Source organism: Camelus dromedarius, chromosome 8 (genome assembly GCF_036321535.1).
Source record: "Camelus dromedarius isolate mCamDro1 chromosome 8, mCamDro1.pat, whole genome shotgun sequence".
Lineage (NCBI taxonomy): Eukaryota > Metazoa > Chordata > Mammalia > Artiodactyla > Camelidae > Camelus > Camelus dromedarius.
This window is the reverse complement of record NC_087443.1, coordinates 16,868,413-16,888,812: the sequence shown is the minus strand read 5'-3', so window position 1 is coordinate 16,888,812 and position 20,400 is coordinate 16,868,413. Positions and strand designations below refer to the sequence as shown.

General features: G+C 39.0%; 1 pseudogene; it reads right to left on the bottom strand.

Moving 5' to 3' along the window:
* Positions 1–4,176: 4,176 nt before the first annotated feature.
* Positions 4,177–5,589, bottom strand: LOC105092565 (serine/threonine/tyrosine-interacting protein-like; annotated as a pseudogene).
* Positions 5,590–20,400: the final 14,811 nt, after the last annotated feature.

The following is a 20,400-nucleotide window of genomic DNA, read 5'->3' as shown; positions in this document are numbered from 1 at the left end:
TTTTGTGTCATTTTAAAGATTAATTCTATTGTTGGTAGAAGATTTTAATGGCATTATTCAGGTCTATCTATCATTTTCCATCTTATTTGTTGATTTCTATATATATCCTATTATAAGGGAGCTATTTTAATGTCTTCTGATGTTTCCATCAGTTTAAAAAATAGCTTTATTGAGATATAATTTACATACCATAGAATTCACACATGTAAAGTGTACAATTCAATGTTTTTTGAAATGTTGTGATTATTAATCTTTAAAAACTGGGGTAAAATACTTAACATAAAATTAGTCATTTAAACTATTTTAAAGTATACAGTTCAGTTGCATTAATTACATTCACAGTGCTGTGCAACCTTCGCCACTATCTATTCCCAAACAGAAACTCTGTATCCATTAAACAAAAAATCCCCATCTTTTTCCCAGACCCTGGTAATCTACCTTCAGTCTCTATGAATTTGCTTATTCTGGACACCTCATATAGTAGAATCATACAGTATTTGCGCTTTTGTGTCTAGCTGATTTCAGCTTACTTTCAAGGTTTACCCACATTGCAATACGTATCAGAACTACATTCCTTTGTATGAATAATATTTCATGTCTGTATATAATACACTTTGTTTATCCATTCATTTGTTGCAAGCTTGTGTTGTTTTCATCTTTTGGCTTCTGAGAATAATGCTATGAACACTGGGATACAAATATCTGTTCCAGTCCCCGCTTTCAATTCCTTTGGGGTGAGTAACTAGGAGCAGAAGTGTTGAGTCATAGTAATTCCATGTTTAGTTCTGAGGAATTGCCAAACTGTTCTCCACAGCAGCTGCACCATTTTAACATTCCCAGCAGCAATCTACGAGAGTTCCAATATCTGTGCTCTTGGTATCTAATCCAAAAAATAATTGCCAAATCCAATGTAATGAAGATTTCACATATGTTTTCTTCTAAGAGTTTTATAGTTTCAGCTCTTATCTTTGGGTCTTTGATCCATTTAATTTTTTTTACATGGCATTAGGTAAAGATTCAGCTTCATTCTTTAACATGTGAACATCCAGCTTCTTTTGTTGAAAAGACTATCCTATCTCCAGTGAATGATCTTGGCACCCTTGTCAAAAATCATTTGATCATATATGAGGGAGTTTATTTCTGGGCTCTCTATTCTATTCCATTGGTCTAAATGTCTGTCTTTAGGCCAGAACTGTACTGTTTTGATTACTGTGGCTTTGTAATTGGCTTGAAATCAGAAACTGTGAGACCTCCAGCTTTGTCCTTTTTCAAGATTGTTTTGGTTATTTGGGTCCTTTGATATTCCATATAAATTTTAGGACTTTAAAAAAAATTCTGTAAAAAATACCATTGGGATTTTGACTGAGATTGCACTGATTCTGTAGATCATTTTGGATATGATTGTCATTGAACAATATTAGGTCTTCCAATCAGTGAACATGGGATATCTTTTCATTTACTTATGTCTTCTTTAATTTCTTTCAGTAACATTTTGCAGTTTTCAGTATATAAATCTTTAAGCTCCTTGGTCAAAATTATTCCTAAGAATTTTACTCTTTTTGATGCTACTATAAATCAATTAAATGTTTTCTTTTGTTTACTGTGAGTAGATAGAAATACAACTGATTTTTGTTTACTGATTTTATATATATATATCTATATATCTATATATCTCCTATGACTTTGCTGAATCATTTATTCACTCTAACACTGTGTGTGTGTGTGTCCCTTCCTTTGGGTTCTCTACTTATAAGATCTGTGAATGGAGATAATTTTCCTTTCCAGTTTGGATGCATCTTATTTCTTTTTCATGCTTGATTGCTCTGGCTACAACTTCTAGTCCTATGTTGAATAAAAGTGGTAAGAATGGATATCCTTGCTTTGTTTCTAATCTTACAGGAAAAGCTTTCAGTCTTTCACCATTGAGTATGATGTCAGCTATGGGTTTTCCATATATGACCTTTATTAGGTTGAAGTTGTTTCCTTTTATTCCTATTTTGCTGGGCTCTTTTTTCATGAAAGGGAGTTGAATTTTGTCAAATGTATGCATGTAAACATGTTATTTTCTTTTAATTGCATCTCATGTCAATAGAATATCACTGGATCTTTTTTACTTTATCCAGTCTGAGATGTTTATTGTTTTAATGGGAGAATGTACCCCAGGCATGTACTATGATTGAAGATGTGCCTGGCTTGATTCCTGCCAGTTCATTTTGTTCTTCTAATTCCCACACTATTTTGGTGGTTTTACATTTTCTTTTCCTTGCCTACTGGTTTATTTACCATTATACCAATTTATATACTGATTAAATTTACTCTATTTATTTTGTTCTCTGACAAATATTTTAAGTCATGGGAGAATAATATAATCCTTAAATTTTAATCTCCTGGTGTAATTCTTAAAATTTTAACATATTGCTAAACTTTTTTTTCTATTGATGCCTAACATTGATCTCTACTTCTATTTTCTTCCCAAACAAAAGAAAATTCTCAGCAGAGTATTCTCTACCTCAGCCCCCTCTATCATTTCCCATAAAATTATGACCTAGTATTTTTCCAGATTATTATACTTAATATGTATATTTAGTATACATATTATGTATTTAGTCACATATGTATTTTACAATCTGTACCTATTTCATGTTAAAATTATTCTCTCCATAGCTTCTAGTATTATTTTCCTTCCTCCTATATCTATTTTGCATTCTGCTAGAATATATCTTTTCATAATTGTTTCTCACAGTTTATGGGTGATAAAAGTTATAGGTACCTGTATATCTGAAAACTTTAAAAATTATTCTTTACATAAAGATTTCTCTATGAACAGAAATCTGTATTTTAAATTATTCTTATTCAGGATTTTGCAGGTCCTATTCCATGTAGACTGCATAAATGTGGAAAAGGAGATGCTTTATGAATATTTCTTTCTTGTTCATTTGGATGAACTTTTTAAAATTTTAAATCTCTGGAAGTTTTAGGTATCTTCCTTTATTCTTGGAAGTCTGAGATTTCACTGAGATACTGGATGGATGTATATGTATGTGTGTGTGTGTGTGTGTGGTTTAGAGTTTTATTGAGTTATAGTTTATGTACCATCAAATTCAATCATTTTGTGTGTACAATTCAATGATTTTTAAAGGTAAATTTACAGAGTTGTGTAACCATTACCACAATCCAATTCTGAAATTTCTTTTTTTAAAGTTTAAAAAATTTGATTTTTTTCTAACGAGGCAAGACACTTTTATTTTTTGGGCTTTGTTTAGAAGAAAATAGTGCCACATTGGTTTATTATATCCTGTTTAGAACCATTCTGGACAAAGAAAAAGCAGTCTACACAACTCTGAAAAGAACAAACACGTTTGGCTTTTAAGAATGCTAAAGGAAAGTCACTTGAAAATTTAAAGCTCTCCTTGTTTTTGAGCATCTGGTATTATAAAGCAAAATACATTCCTTTGTTCATGAAACTTTTTTTTCTATAGAATAAAATTAGGAAGGTAATAGGAAAGGAAGCAATACTTGGGTCATATTAAAGTAAGGATAGTTGACTAATGTCATGATTTAAAAACTATTAACAGGGATCAAGAAGTTTAAAAAAATAAAAGGGTAATTAAGCTATTGAATTATACTAAAAAAGAAATGTGGCAGATTCCGGCATTTGTTAATGTTTCTTTAAGTGCCTGCATCATAAAACTGAACTGTAAAATTATTTTCTATATGTAATACATATGACACAAAATGAATTTTTAGCAAACGTTAGGAAATTCTTTTGTTATAAATTACCCAGATTTTATAAACAAATCCCCCCTAACTTGGATTTTGTTTAAAGTAGTATATTTAGATCATACAAATAAATGTCAAGTATGAAAAGTGCATTATTGCAGTAATACCTCTTTGCAAGTCCAAAATTCTTGGTTTGTAATAAAACTGTAAAGAATTTTTTAAAAAAGGGAGTAAAACCATCAGTGCCATTTATTGAAGTCCAACATCTTAAAATGTTGCTCAACAAGTTGCAGAGAAACACGCCTGGCAGCAACATGTAACTGAAGAGAAACTACTCGTGCTTTTTTTGTTTTTGTTTTGTTTTGTTTTGTTTTTTACCATTTTACATTATTACTGTCTCTAGTATTTCCTCCTCCTCAAATAGAAGTTCGCATCCTCTATAAGGGTGCTCTTGATTCAGCCACTCTGCGCAGTCACCACTCGCATGCTTCGAAAATCACCTTTCTTCTTCATGTGTTCTCTTCAAACTGCCTGTGATGCCAGAAGGAGTAGATAACAACCTTTCTGTCTGAAATGGCAACATCACCTGTATTGTTAATTTTGCTAGGTAAATGGATTCATATTCCTGAAGATGATGGACAAATCCTGCATTAGGATTAATACAAAATCTTCTTTCTTGAATGTAGGCAAATGCACCTCTGTACTTCATTCCAAATGTTTCCACAATGCATGTGGAAACAAAGGCAGCATTCCTGGAGAGCCCTGCATTCCCATGGATGAGAACTTTTCCTCCACTTTGGGAAAGCCCATCAATAAATTCTTCACTCAGTGGGGAGAGTATAGCTCAAGTGGCAGAGGTCCTGGGTTCAATCCCTGGTACCTCCACTAAAAATAAATAAATAAATAAATAAATAAATAAATAAATAAATAAATAAATAAGTAAATAAATAAATAAAATTACTCCCCCCAAAATTAAAAAAAAAATAAATTCATCATTCGGGGGAAAAACATATTTTATTTTCAATTGGATTTTCTGCAATAGCCAAGACTAAATATCTAAATAATTGTTGAAAGTTGGGTTTAAAAATTTTGCTTCAATATTTTGTCTTATATGTATTATATGAGTTATGCCATGTTTCTGTAATATAGGTAGCTTGCTTTTCATAGCTGAAGACCTAAAAACAGTCCAGGTAAAATTTCCTACACCTCTCCTCTCATAGGGTAGGTCCACTCCATATGATCCAACAATCCCACTCCTGGGCATATAGCCAGTGAAAACTACTATTTGAAAAGATACATGCACCCCAATGTTCACAGCAGCACTATATACAATGGCCAAGACATGGAAACAACCTAAATGTTCATTAACAGAGGACTGGCTGAAGAAGTTGTGGTACAGTCATACAATGGAATACTATTTAGCCATAAAAAAGAATAAAATAATGCCATTTGCAGCAACATGCATGGACCTGGAGATTGTTATTCTAAGTGAAGCAAGCCAGAAAGAGAAAGAAAAATACCATATAACATCACTCATATTTGGAATCTTGGTGTCTTCTTTGCACTGTGGGAGCGAGGGGAACTCCAGCTTCAGGTCCTCCAAGGTCCTGGTCTGCAGACTTGTGGATGGGTTGGGCTGGGAGTGGGAGTTATCTGGCAGCCTGACCCTCAGACTGGCAGTGGCAGTGAGAGGAAGCAGGACAGGTAGACCAGAGGACTGAAGGGTAGGCAGCGGGCTTACAGTTAAAACATGCAGATTAAAGGGTCCCAGCAACTCCAGCAACAGCCGGGAAGAGGAAGGTTGGGAGGTTCATTCCCAGCCACCATGCTGCTGGTCTCCCCATCCCCTACCCCAGTCTCCACACTCATCAGGCCACCCCCAATTCTGAAATTTTCATCACCACCCCCTCAAAAGATACTTTATGTCAATCTGCAGTAAATTACTAATCCTACTCCCAGCCCTAGGCAGTCACTACTCTACTTTCTGTCTATAGATTTGCCTTTTCTGGGCATTTAATACAAATTGTCATAAAACATGTGGTCTTTTGTTTCTGGTTTCTTTCACTTAGCATAATGTTTTCAAGGTTCATCTTTGTTGTAGCATGTATCTCTACTTCATTACTTTTTGTTGCCGAATAATATTTCTTTGTATGGATACACTATTTTATTTGTCAGTTTACTAGTTGATGGACTTGTTGGCTATTATGAATAATGCTGCCATAGGCATTTGCATTCACATCTTTGTGTGGAGATAGGTTTTCACTTATCTTGGGTAGATACCTAGGAATGGAATTGCTTGGATCATATGGTGAATTTACATTTACCTTTTTAAAAAAGAACCAAAGTGTTTTTCCAAAGTAGTTGCATCGGTCACATTTCATCAGCAATGTGTGAGTGTTCCAGTTTCCCCACATTCTCACCAAAATCTTGTATGGATGGCCTTTTTATTTTTTTTAATCATAGCCACGCTAGTAGTTGGCAAACATATCTCACAGTGGTTTTGATTTGCATATCCCTAAATGACTAATAATGTCGAACATCTTTTCATTTGCTTATTAACACTTCCTGCATATTCTTTGGTGAAGTACCTCTTCAAATACTTTGCCTATTTAAAATTTAAAATTAAAAACTCATTTGCTAATTTGTAAGAGATATTTATATATTCTGAATACAAGTCTTTTAGCAGATATATAATTTATAAATATTTTCTCCCTGTTTCTGGCTTGATTTTAATTTTCTTAATCATGTCTTTTGAAGTGTAAAAGATTAAAATTTTGAAGCCTAATTTATTTGTTTATCTTTGGTTGCTTGTGCTTTAGTGTCATATCTAAGAAACCATTGTTTAATCCAAAGTCATGATGATTACACCTGTTTGCTTCTATATAAATTTTGCTCTTACATTGAAGTTTCAGATCTATTTTCAGTTAATTTTGATGTATGGTGTGAGGTAGGGTCTAACTCCATTCTCTTACATGTGACTATTGAGTTGTCTCAGCACCATTTGTTGAAAAGACTATTCTTTCCTCCATTGAATTGTCTTGGCAACCTTTTCAAAATCAATCGCTCATAAATGTGGTGGTTTATTTTTGGACTCTCAATTCTATTGCATTGATCTCGTTCTCTCTATGCCCTTGTGCTGGTATCACACTCTTGATTATTGTAGATTTGTAGTAAGTTTTGAAGCCAGAAAGTGTAAGTCCTCCAACTTTGTTCTTTTTCAAGGTTGTTTTAGTTATTCTGGTTTTCTTGAATTTTCATATGAATTTTCAGATCTGCTTGTCAATTTCTTCAAAGATTATACCTGGGGTTTTGATAAAGATTGCTTTGAATCTATAGATCAATTTGGGGAGTATTGCCATCTTAACAATATCCAGCCTCCCCATCACAAATGTGGGATACCTCTCCATTCATTTAAGTCTTCTTTACTGTCCTCCAATTATGTTTATAATTTTCAGTGTACAGGGCTTACACCTCTTTTGTTAACTTTATTCATAAATATTTTTATCACTTTAGATGAGATTATAAATGGAGTTTGCTACAGGTTGAATTACATCTCCCCAAATACATGTTAGAGTCCTAACCAACCTTGTCCTGCCCAGTACTTCAGAATGTGACCTTATTTGGAGATACGGCATTTTACAGAGGTAATCAAGTTAAAATGAGATCATATTGGTGGGCCTTTAATCCAATATGATTGTGCCCTTATAAGAAAGGGAAATTTGGACATAGACATGCACACAGTGAGCGCACCATGTGAGGACGGGAACTGTACTGTGACAAGCCACTGAACTACTGGAAGCTGGGAGAGGGGCTGGGAACACGTCCTTCCCTCAACAGCCCTCAGAAGAGACCAAACGTGCCAACACTTCTACCTCAGACTTCCAGCCTCCAGAACTGTGAGACAAAATGTTTTCTGTTTAAGCCACCTAATTTGTGGCATGTTGTTATGGCGGCTCTAGCAAACTAACACAGAATTGTTTTCTTAATTTTATTTTCAGATTCTTCCTTGCTGATGTATAGAAATACAGCTGCTTACATACTGATCTTGTACCCTGAAACCCTGCTGTACTTGTTTATTAGCTGCAATTGTGTGTGTGTGTGTGTGTGTGTGTGTGTGTGTGTGTATTCCTTAAAATTTTCTATATACTGGAGTGTGTTTTCTGCAAATAGAGTTTTACTTCCTCCTTTCCAATCTGGATGCCTTCAAGATTTGCAATTGAATATTTTTCTGGCTTCCTACTCAGTCGCCTCTCTCTGTGGATATTAATTATACTTATTCTAAAATCTTTTCAGTTTGCTCAATTAACTCCAGGTCCCTGAATGTCGATTTCCACTGGATGCATTGATTTCCTCTTTTGTGATATTTGTTTTCCTTTGGTGTGTCTTAAATCACAGGAACACGTGACTGTGTGCTCATCCCTGCCTTTGCCATTTCCTGTTTACCCCTGTATAGATGTTCTATTTCTTCCTGCAGCCTCCTGTCCAAGGAACATGAGGGGCTGGGGCAAGACTTACGGTTAGTCACGAGCCCGAGGGATGGAGGATTCTCGATTGGGGCTGCTTGGCCTCCTGGGAGTTGCCCCAGGCTCTGTCCAAATGTTCACACCTACTGCCCCTGTCTTGGAGCAAGTGAAAGAGGACAAAGGGCCTAACCCTCCACTTACTGCCCCCACAGTCCCGAATCTTCACCTCTCAGTAGCCCCAGGCCCCTCTGCTCTGTCTCCATCTTCTCAGAGCCTCCAACACAATCCACTTCTCACAGTGGTTCTCTCCTGATACATTTTTTAAAAGTTTAATTTATTTTTTTCCATTTTTTAAATTGAAATATCATCAGTTTACAATGTTGTGTCAATCTCCGGTGTACAGCATAGTGTTTCAGTCATATACAGACATATATCCTTTTTCCTATTCTTTTTCACTATAGGTTACTGCAAGATATTGAATATAGTTCTCTGTGCTATACAGAAGAAACTTGTTTATCTATCCTACATATAGTAGTTAGCATCTACAAATCTGATTTCTTTTTGATTAAGATATTTTTTATTCCATAAATTTGTGGCCACAAGGGATTAGAAGATTGACCTTGTCGGTTTCATCCTCTCATCTGTAAAATGGGTATACGATTCCTCTCTCAAAACATCAGAATGGGAATGAACACAGGGCAAATTTCAGACAGCACCTGAGCCTTAAGGTGCAGTCAGATATCCAAGGCTACCCCCATTGCCTCACCGCAAGCAAGTTTAGAAAGGGGCGGGGGCCAGAGTCTATGGGAAATCATGGGAGCAGGAAAGGCCAAGCACTGTCCCACTCTGGCTCTGCCCCCTTGAGATTTCCAGAGATTCAACAAAATGTGCTACCTTTGCTGGCAGTGCCCATATGACGGATGCCCAAGCCCATGGTGGTGGCCAGATGATGGATGCTCACTCTCAGCTGGCAAGGCTCAGGGCTGTGACTGTGAATGTGCACTGTTGGCACATATGCCCCTACACCTGGTTCACGTGGGTGCCCTGGCACACACACACACACACCACACATGCACGCCCATGGGCACACACACAGAAGTACACGCTGTCCTCTGCCCATATTGATCTCTGTTTCTTGATCTTTTCCTGTCCCTTTCCCACTCTTTCTCAAGGAATCTTCTCTTCCTCTATCTGTCTGTCTCCTTTTCTGTTATCTCAGCCTCAGTTTTCTTTTCTTTTCTTTCTTTCTTTCTTTCTCTCTTTCTCTCTTTCTTTCTTTCTTTCTTTCTTTCTTTCTTTCTTTCTTTCTTTCTTTCTTTCTTTCTTTCTTTCTTTCTTTCTTTCTTCCTTCCTTCCTTCCTTCCTTCCTTCCTTCCTTCCTTCCTTCCTTCCTTCCTTCCTTCCTACCTTCCTTCCTTCCTTCCTTCCTTCCTTCCTTCCTTCCTTCCTTCCTTATCAGTCATCAACTGTGCTGCAGGCAGAGCAGTGGAGATCAATTCAACACCGGTCACAATGGCCCCAGAGCACAGGAGCCGAGGCTGAAGCTGCCCACCTGCCCTGACTGAGGATGACTGGTCATGGGGTGTGAAAATCAGGACCAATGGCCCACCGCAGTGAGCTCACAGCACACAGACACTGCTGCCCTGGGATGAGGCCCAGGGTGCCCCCCAGAACACCTCATCTTCCATCCCTCATCTCCTGGGCAGGGGTTCATGGGCCACCCCTGGAGGGACAGCTGTGGTTCCAGTCCTGGGGTCACCAGAGGAAGCCCTGCTGGTCCAACCTGGAAGAATGACTCGGGGTCTGGCTGTGAACCCCTTAAGCCCAGGTAAGCAGCCTCATGATGGACAGGGATGGGCCTGTTGCTGGGGGGCCTGGGCTCTGCCTGATCCCTGCCACCTCCTCCTCTGTGAAATAGCTGCCTATTTTCCACGTGGGATGTGACCTGTGGGATGTGAGTGTTACGGGACCTGAGTGGCCAACTAAGCAAGCACAAGTTCTTCCCTGCATTTCCTACTTCTGAGCTAATTTTCTCCATTCATTCATTCATTCATTTGTTCAGCCTGCCATGTGCATTGGGGTTGCAGCAAAATGATCCAGCCCTGCCTTTTGAAAGCTGTTTCCTCCTCCATGCAGCCCCGCATCCTCGCTTCTCTGGGAGCCTTTAGCTTATGGGCCCTTCAGCCCAGAGCCCATTGTCTGCTTCCTTGAAACTGACATTTAAGAGGAGATAAATCAGAAGGATGGAGAAAACTTTCTAACCAGTTGTGATCTGTTAAGATTAAAGACAAATATTGTAACAGAAGCACCCACATAGGAGCTTTTTATCTACATTAGAGCTTTTTATCCAAATGAGAAATTAGTCATTTAATCTGTGAGGAGGGGCAGAAGTTGGAGTTTGACAAACACATCAACCTCCAGAAAGACAAGAGCACTCAACTCTTTTTTTCCCTCCATTAGCAGAACACGCCTCCTTCTATGTGCGGCTCTCCTTTTTCTAGTGGAGAAAGGAGTGGGGAAGGGAGAAGGGGAAATAGGAAGGGGGCATTCTCAGACCATCAGTGTCCTGGCTGGTGCCGGTTCAGGAGCCTGGGAGCTGAGGGAAGCAGGTGGTGTGGCCCACGGGTCTTCATGTCCTTCCTCTTCAAGAACCAACCATCGCCTCTCTCCATGTACCATGTGGGAGGCAGGGAGGGAACTACACTTCTTGAGAAATGCTGTCAGCCTCCAGGCAGTTATCACTCTCAAATGAATGTTTCCATGATCAAAACCCAGTCTTGAAGAGCTTGCCATTATGGACCAGTTAAACATGTGTTGGGAAGAGTGTGTGTGTGTGTGTGTGTGTGCTGTCAACCTCTGTTGATCACTGCCACTGGGGAGGAACTTTCTTGGTGTCTTCCATGTGTTACCTCTTCCTTTATCTGAAGAGGAGGCTTCAGTTTACTCCACTTTAGCGATGTGGCAACTGCTTCTTGTGGGGTACAAGGGACTTGCCCAAGTCCAAACAGCCAGTAAGTGGCAGAACTCAGATGTAAATCAGCTGTGATCACTCCCAAGCCCTCTGGGGCCACAGCTCTCTCTACTTCTAATACAGGTGCACCAAGTGACTTCTCTCACCTCTCGCTTTGTGACAAAAACTCCTCCCTCCAAATTCTCATGCTCTGTGGGTTCCGAGCAGTGTTCTTACTGAGAGGCACCTTGGGCTTCTGAAGAAGATCATCATGTGGCCAGGGAGGCCCCCATAGTGACCTTTAGCAGCATAGGAGTGAAGTAAAGGGAACTGACCAGAAATATTCCATGGGGAATATTCCACCCCCTACCCCCAGGATAGCACATCCACCATGATGCCACCGTGCAGAGGCTGTTCAAGGTCTCTTGACAGCTGTTGGTGACTCAGTGTCCAGAAGGAACAGGCTCAGTTCACAGGTCCCCAACATGCAGCTGAGAAGGAATTCATGTCTATTGAACATGTACCATGGGCCAGAAACCTTTTAGTGCAATTTCTCCCTGAGAAGTGCTGGGAGAGAGATGTTATTGTCATGTCTCCATTGAACAAGAAAAGAGTGGAGGCTAGGGGATTAACACTATAGAATTATTTGTGCATTAATACTGGCTTTCCCATTGGACTCTTGGCTTCAGGAGCAGAGATCTGGTAAGCCCAGCACTGAGCAACACCATTTGTTGTCTGACCTCCAAATCTAAATGGCCTCTGACTATCTAGAAAAGGAAGGTTATGGGGCTTGCTGTGGCATGTCCTTTACCCCAGAATCCTTGCCCCAGGAATCTTCTGCCCTTGTTGTCATATAGTACAGAACAGGGACATTGGTGGGAGGCAGATATGAGTGACAGTCCTGGCTACAGTTGCTGGCTGTAATTTAACCTTTCTGAGTCTCAGTTTCTTGCCTGCTGTATCCACCCACAGGGTTTCTGTGATGATTAGAAGAGAGGACAGAGATAATAGATCAGTGTGGGACATAGGAAGTGGTCAGTAAAGGGTAGCCCTTCAGAAGGCAAGGAAGGAGCAGTGCTACACCACTCAAGGATCTGGGAACAGAAAGCTTCTATTCGAATGGAGCTCTGTCCCAACCCAGCAGCCGTGTTGGAACCTGTGGTGGGAACGTGGGGCAGCCTCATCCCAGAGAACCTCTCCCTCTTGCAGTGGCTCCTACTGCTCTCAGGATTTCTCCATATAAAGGTGGACCTGTAAAGGCACTTCCTTTCCCACATCAAGGGCCCTTGGAAAGTTCAGCATCCCAGGTCAACAGCATGAGCTCACAAGCTAGAGAGAAGCCGTGTTCTGGGCCAAGAGGCAGAGCCATGAGGTCAGTCTCTGTTGGTCAGGCAGAGTTTGCCATTTTGGAGAACACATCACATATCTTTCTCCAGGGAGGTTGTCCAGCCCCCAGTCTTCTCGTGGCATTCATTTTGGCGTTCATTTGCACCAAATGTTTGGCCTCCCAGCCCCTAAGTGAGTCAGTGCCCCATAGTTTAGAAGGTACACATAGATAACTGCTTGTGATGACACAAAGGGGTATGTCAGCTGCTTGTGGCATTTGCAGGGCACCTCGGCACACCCCTAACCTCAGTCCGACCCTTCCTAGTGTAGGTAAAGGGTACCTTCTTTCCGGAGACTTGACATCCGGTAATTCTATTCAGCACCGGCCCAGGAGCTGTCCTTGGTGCTGACCAACATCGCTCCTCTTTATGGCCAGGGGCGAAGGACCCCTATGACAGAGGGTGGGCTTTTAACTCTTCGTATAAAGCTGCACTTGGCTGCAGAGTTGAAAGTTCCTGAGCCTTCATGGTACCTGAAGCTTGATACCACCTGGCTGTCCTCAGCCTCAGAAGGTCGTGAGGCCCTGTTTGGCCTTGGGAATAGCACAACATGCACAGCCCGCTGCTTGTAGAGAAGGGACCAACAGGTCACAGTGCCTAGAGCAGAAGAAGCTGCAGAGGACGAACTCCCCCATCAGAGGCATAAGCTCTCCAGGGCAGCAGGATACCAGTCTTGCTCATAGTCCTAAAGATGTGTTTATTTGATGTACTCTTTCCCCTTTCCATGTAGTTAAAAGACATTTCTTATTCATCTGTGAAATAAGAGAAATGGACATCTTTAAGGAGATAAATTGAACTCAAGCCTTGGGTACAGATGGGACTTGACTCACAACCACTGCCTGGGGCAGGGTCCTTCTGGTTCTGCTATAAGACTTCCTAGCTTAGGATGAGGACTGAACCTCAGAAATCCCCTTTCCCTTCTCACAAGGATACCTCTGGCTCAATTATACTTATATCATTCATAAATGTCTGACCAGGACTCAGCTCATATTTCTAGCATAAATACACGCAGAGATGTTTGAGTGAAATGGGAATGGGGGGCTCTGGAGTCTCACACTCAGCCTTATTCCTACTCTCCAGGGTTCCCACTCCCACAGGATTTGCACTAAAAGCTGTGGTGCTAAACAGAGCCTTGGTAAACAGTGAACATTGAATGGGTTCAGGTGAGGGTGAACAGAAAAGTTTAGCCTGGGGGCATTTCAAAGGACCCTCACTTCCTCTACCTTCAGCTTCTCCTAGCCCTGCTAATTTGGTAAACATACATACTGTGGAATACCTTAAAGTATAAGTGCTTAGCCCAGATGAGAGAGAATGTCTCAGTTTAGAGAACTTACCCATAATCATGCTCTAGACACAAGAAAAATATTTAGCTCTTGTTATTTTATGCAGTAGACCTCCAGCTAAAATGGACACATCTGTGTGGAACTCTAACTTCTTTCCAAATTTCCACTGAAATGACCAACAACAGAATATGGAAATAGGAAAAGCATTCATAAATGCTAGAAGGTGGAGAAGTGCAGCATTGCCAAATCATAAATTCAGATATTTGAGATACTCCTTCAGAAAAAAATAGGACAAGACCAACTAGAAAGAAGGACCAACCCAATCCCTGGTAGAGCACCGTAAGCATCACCTGTGAATATCCAAGAATGAGAGACAAGGGCAGCTGGGGACACATATGGATTTCATCCTCCCCCGGGTCATAGCAAAGGTGTAGCATTAGTGCTGCACTAGATTTGTGTCCAATAAAAAGGATGACTTAAAGTATGTGAAGAATAGGGATATTGCCCTATGATTACCATTACAAATACAGTTAAAGAAATGTCTCTGAATAGGGTCAGAAATATACAGATTTTCATCTAACCCTCAATAACTGAGTGACCTCAGGAAAGTTACTTGATGATCTCTGAACTTCAGTTTCTTCCATCAGTGAGGATGATCTTGAAATTAATTTCATAGAGCTGTGAGAATTAAATACAGTAATCCACATTATGGACTCAGCGCGGGGATGGAACTTAGTAGGTAAATATTACTTCCCGAATTGGTTCCAGTGTTAGATAGGTAACATGATCCATGTTTATATCTATTTAAAAAAGAGAAGTCCAGCTTCACTAATAACTAATATGGAGGTTGAGTCTGGCAAACCAAACGTCAGGTGGATTTTAGTCATGTCTGGCAAAGACCACGTATTAGGGCAGAGCAGGAACTCCCACTGCAGAAGGTGGACAGTGGTCCCCCTAACCACCAATTCCTGCTTTCAGAATTTTGCACCTATTGTAGTTTTCATGGACTCAGCTACAGATACATGTAGATTATCTTTTCTTAAATAGTTGAATCTTTGCTCATACTATCTTTGTCTGGTTCTGGTCTTAGGGTAATGCTGGCTTCATAGAATGATTTAGAAAGTCTTCCCTCTACTTCTTTCTAGAAAATTGGTATACTTTCTTTCTTAAATGTTTGGTAGAATTCACCAGTGAACCCATCTGGGCCTGGCATTTTCTGTTTTGTAAGGTTATAAATTATTGATTCAATTTCTTTAATAGATACGGGCCTTTTCAGATTGTGTATTTCTTCTTGTGTGACTTTTTGCAGATTGCGTCTTTCAAGGAATTGGTTCATCTAGGTTTCCAATTTTTGAATATGCAGTTGTTCATAATATTCATTTATTGTCCTTTTAATGTCCATGAGACCTGTAGTGATGTCCTTCTTTTATTACTTATATTAGTAATTTTGTCCTTTCTTAGCCTTGCTAGAGACATCAATTTTACTGATATTTTCAAAGAACTAGCTTTTGGTTTCATTGATTTTCTCTATTGAGTTCCTGTTTTCAGTTCCATTGATTTCTGTTCTAATTTTTTTATTACTTTTCTTCTGCTTAAATTGAATTTAATTTGCTCTTCTTTTTCTGGTTTCCCAAGGGGGAAGCTTAGGTGATTAATTTTAGGTCTTAATTCTTTTCAAATATATGTATTCAATGCTATAAAAATTTCCTTTAAGCACTGCTTTTGTTGCATTCCATCAATTTTAATAAGTTGTATTTTCATTTCATTTAGTTCAAAATACTTTTTATTTTGAGATTTCTTCTTTGAACCATGTTTCACTTAAAATTGTGTTGTTTAATTTCCAAGTATTTCGGGATTTCCTAACTATCTTTCTATTATTTATTTCTGGTTTAATTCCATTGTGATCTGAAAGCAGACATTGTATTTTATATTCTTTTAAATTTAATATGTGTTTTATGGCCCAGAATGTGGTCTATCTTGGTAAATGTTCCATGTAAGTTTGAGAAGAATGTGCATTTTGCTGTTGTTGAATGAAGTAGCTGATAGATGTCAATCATACCCAGTTGATTGATGGTGCTGTTGAATTCACTGTATCATTAATGAGTTTCTGTCTGCTGGGTTTGTCCATTTCTGACTGAGGAGAGTTTATGTCTCCAAATATAATAGTGGATTTATCTATTTCTCCTTCCAGTTTTATCAATTTTTGCCTCAAGTACTTTGATGCTCTGTTGTTAGGTCCATACACATTAAGGATTATTATGTCTTCTTGGAGAACTGACTCCTTTATCATTATGTAATCCCCCTCTTTATCACTAATGACTTTCTTTGCTATGAAGTCTGTTCTGTCTGAAGTTAATACAGGTACCCCTGCTTTCTTTTGACAAGTGTTAGTATGGTATATCTTTCTACAACCTATTCCTTTTAATCTATTTGGATTTCTATTTAAAGTGGGTTTATGCAGACAACATATAGTTGAGGTCTTGTTTTTTGATCCATACTGACAATCTCTATCTTTAAATTGGTGTATTTAGATGATTGACATTTAAAGTGATTATTGACATAATTGGATTAATATATACCATATTTGTTATTATTTTCTATTTGTTGTCTTGTTTTTTTGTTTCTGTTTTTGTCCTTTTACATTTTTTCTGCCTTTTGTAACTTTAATTGAGCATTTTATATAATTCCATTTTATCTCCTTGCTTAGCATATTTGTTATATATATACACACATTTTAAAAACTTTTTTAGCAGTTGTGCTAGAGTTTGCACTATACATTTACAACTAATTCAAGACCACTTTAAAATAACACTATGGATTCATGAGTAGTGAAAGTACCTTATAAGTACAGGATATTTCTAATTCTTCCCCCTATCCCTTGGATCATTACTGTCATTAATGTCACTTATACATAAGTAATGCATATAATTGTATACATATGCTTATATACAATGTATGTATATAATTATCAAAAAGGTATACAACTATATATGCTTATGTACAAATCATATATATATGCATATATGCTTATATATGCAATTATTTTGAACAAACTGTCATCTGTTAGATTAAGAAGGAGAAACTAAAAGTTTTTATGTTACCTTCACTTATTCAATTTCCAATGCCCTTCCTTTCTTTATAGATTAGACTCTGACCTACCATTTTCCTTCTCTCTGAAGAATTTCTTTTAACATTTATTGCAAGGCAGATCTACTGGAAACAAATTATCTCAAGTTTTGTTTGTCTGAGAAAGTCTTTTTTTCTCCTTTTCCTTTGAAGGAGATTTTCACATGGTGCAGACATCTAGGTTAGTTGTTTCTTTTCTCTCAACACTTCAAATATTTTGTTCCATTCTCATCTTCCTTTCTTGGTTTCTGAGAAGAAGTCAAATGTAAATCTTACCTTTGCTCCTTTATAGGTAAGTTTTTCTTTTTCCTTTTGGCTTCTCTCAAAATTTTTTCTTTATCTTGAATTTCCTGAAGTTTGAACATGATATGCCTAGGTATAGGTTGCTATTATTGTTGTTTCGGTATTTATCATTTCTGTTATAGTGTTTGTGATCTCTAGCATCGTTTTTATTCCTTCTTAGAATTTCTGTTTCTCTGCTTACATTACCTATCTGTTCTTGCATATTGCCTACTTTTTCCATTAGTGCTCTTAGCATATTAATCATAATTGTTTTAAATTTCCAGTCTGATTATTCCAACATTCCTGCCATATCTTATTCTTATTCTGATGCTTGTTCAGTCTCTTCAAATTGTGTTTTTCTGCCTTTTAGCAGGTCTTATAATTTTTTTGTTGAAATTTGGAGATGATGTACTGAGTGAAAGGAACTCTGGTAAACAGGCCTTTAGTAAAGTGGTGGTAAGGTATGGGGGGAGGGAAAGCATTCTCTAGTCCTAGGAGTGGGTCTCAGCCTTCTGATGGACCTCATCTTGGTCTTGAACTTCACCAGTACTTCTCCATTATTTTCCCCCCTAAGGTGGGACAGGATGGCTCGAGGGGGCTGGAGCTGGGGCATTTCCCTTTTCCTGGGTAGGTTAGGTTCTGACAAAATCCCTGTAGATTAGGCTTTGGCAAAATAGTTTTTGTGAGGACAAGCATTATCAAGAAGTACAGAATGCTCTGCTGTATTTTAAAATGATTCATTTCCCCCTCTCTCTACCAGAAGCATGAGGAGATTTTTCTGTGATATTCATTCTGAGGATTTGGCATAGCTCTTGAAGGTAAAACTCACAGAAGTGTGGGGTTCCCTGATGACTGGATCCCCCTAGAGTTTTTAACTCTCAAACGTGTCCATTTTGAACCTCCAGAAATTCATCAGTTGCTCTCACATTGGCTCCCCTGAAGGTTTTTGCTCCATTAACTTGCATCTGCCTGTCTATCTCTCCAATATGGGGGATAGCAGTTTGTCCTGTGACTTCACTTCTCTGAAGAATCTAAGAGGAGTTGTTAATTTTTCAGTTTGTTCAGCTTTTTACTTGTTAGGACAGAGAGGCAACTTCTAAACTCCTTACATGTTACACTAGAATACCAAATAGTTGAATCTTAACGTGCTCTGTGAGGAGACGTAGAATGACCTTGGAAGTCCTCTGTACCACAGAGAGGTTTGCTGGTTACCACATGCAAATTACTAAGAGGATCATTGAAATTCATGAGGTTACACCTTTGTCTTTGATAAAAGGACAAGTGTTCTAAATTGTTGACATTAATGGAATTTTTCCTTGATCTTTAATGTGATGGAAAATGAGCAGTACCTCTCAAGGAAAGGAGAGACATGGTCAGATTTGATCATTTGAAAGATCACTTTGGCTGCATCATGCAGAACAGGTCTCAGGCAACCTCAGCAAGAATGGTTTTAATCTAGTGTTTGGGGCTGAGCTCTTTTTACTCACACTTCCGATACCAAATGTGTAGATTTTTCCCCCTTCACACCAACCACTTCTCTGACTTTCCAGACAGCAACTGGGCATCCTACAGTTCAATTCAATTCTGACAACCTGAGTTAGCATGAGACTCCACAGATTTAAAGACTCAGTCCCATAAGAGTGCCCTCACTAGTCGCAAATTTCAGGCCCCCAGGTTACCCACACTACCATCAAATTGGATTCCTGTGACACCATACAACACACCCCCAACCTGAGTTTCGATAATTTGCTAGAATAGTTCACAGAACTCAGGAAAACAGTTTACTTACAATTACTGGTTTATTATAGAGGTTACAGCTCAGGAACACTCAAATGGAAGAGATACGTAGGGCAAGATATGAAAGGATGTCATGGCTTCTCCAGACTTACCATCTTCCTGGTACCGCAATGTGTTCACCAACCTGGCAACTCTCTGAATTACATTGCTTTGGGGTTTTTGTTTTTGTTTTTTTATTGTTTAGGGTTTTTATGGAGGTTTAATCATGTAGATATGATCGATTATTAACCTGTTCTTCAGCTCATCAACCTCTTGGAAGCTGAGGACGGGGATGAAAGTTCTAGGATTCTGATCAAGGTTTGGTGTTTCTGGTGACCAGCCCTCATCCTGGAGATACCTAGGCATCTGCAAAGAGTACTCTTATTAGAAGAAAAGACACTGCTTTCACTCAGGAACTTCCAAGGCATTTAAGAGCGCCATGTCAAGGACTGGTGGCAAAGACCAAATATGAACTTAAGAAGGTTGGCTCTGATGGGAAAAGAAAGCAGAATGGGAACTATGAGGCCTGGATATTCTTGGTATTTTTTGAAAATGAGAAAGGTTAGATGTTTAAATGAGAGATGAGAGAGGGTATAATTAAATGCACTATATTAAAGAGGAGATATGGCATCCAGAGGAGAGGATGAGAGAATGACCTATGAAAGAAAAGGAACTGGGTCCTCCACCATGACAGGAGGGAAGAAGGGAAGGATGCAGGCAAATGTATAAATTTGGGGGTAAGATTTGAGGCAGTTCCTTATGATGGTTTTAAATTTCCCTATGAGGTAAAAGAAGGAGAGTCACCATCTGACAGGGAGGGAAACAGAGAGAAGCCTGGGGTTTGGTAAAGGCCTGGAGGATTTGAAATTGTTGGGAATGTTTGAAGAATCTACAAGAGAGTAGAGTGAAAAACTCAAACCATGAAAAAAATAAAGCCATAAATGTAACTCTATTATACAAATTAAGACATTTGTTGCAGGAGAAGGGGGAGGGGAATCGAGAGAATGATCGTGTCCCAGGTTTCGGGTGAGTTCCTGGGACTGGCCACCAAGTAGGGGTCCTTGGCACCATGCAGGAAAGAATCCAAGAGCGAGCCATAGTAAAGTGAAAGCAAGTTTATTTAGAGAGATTCACATTCCATGGACCTTCTCAAAAGGTGAGAGCAGCTCGGAATGTGAGGGTGGTTAGTTTTTATGGCCTGGGTAATTCCACATGCCAGTGAGTGAGAGGAATAGTCTATTTTGGTGAGGGGCAGAGATTTCCAGGAATTGGGCCACTGCCCACTTTTTGGCCTTTTATGGTCAGCCTTGGAAATGTCCTGGCACCTATGGGTGTGTCATTTAGCATGCTAATGTATTACAATGAGCACGTAATGAAACTCAAGGTCTACGGGAAGTTGAATCTTCTGCTATCTT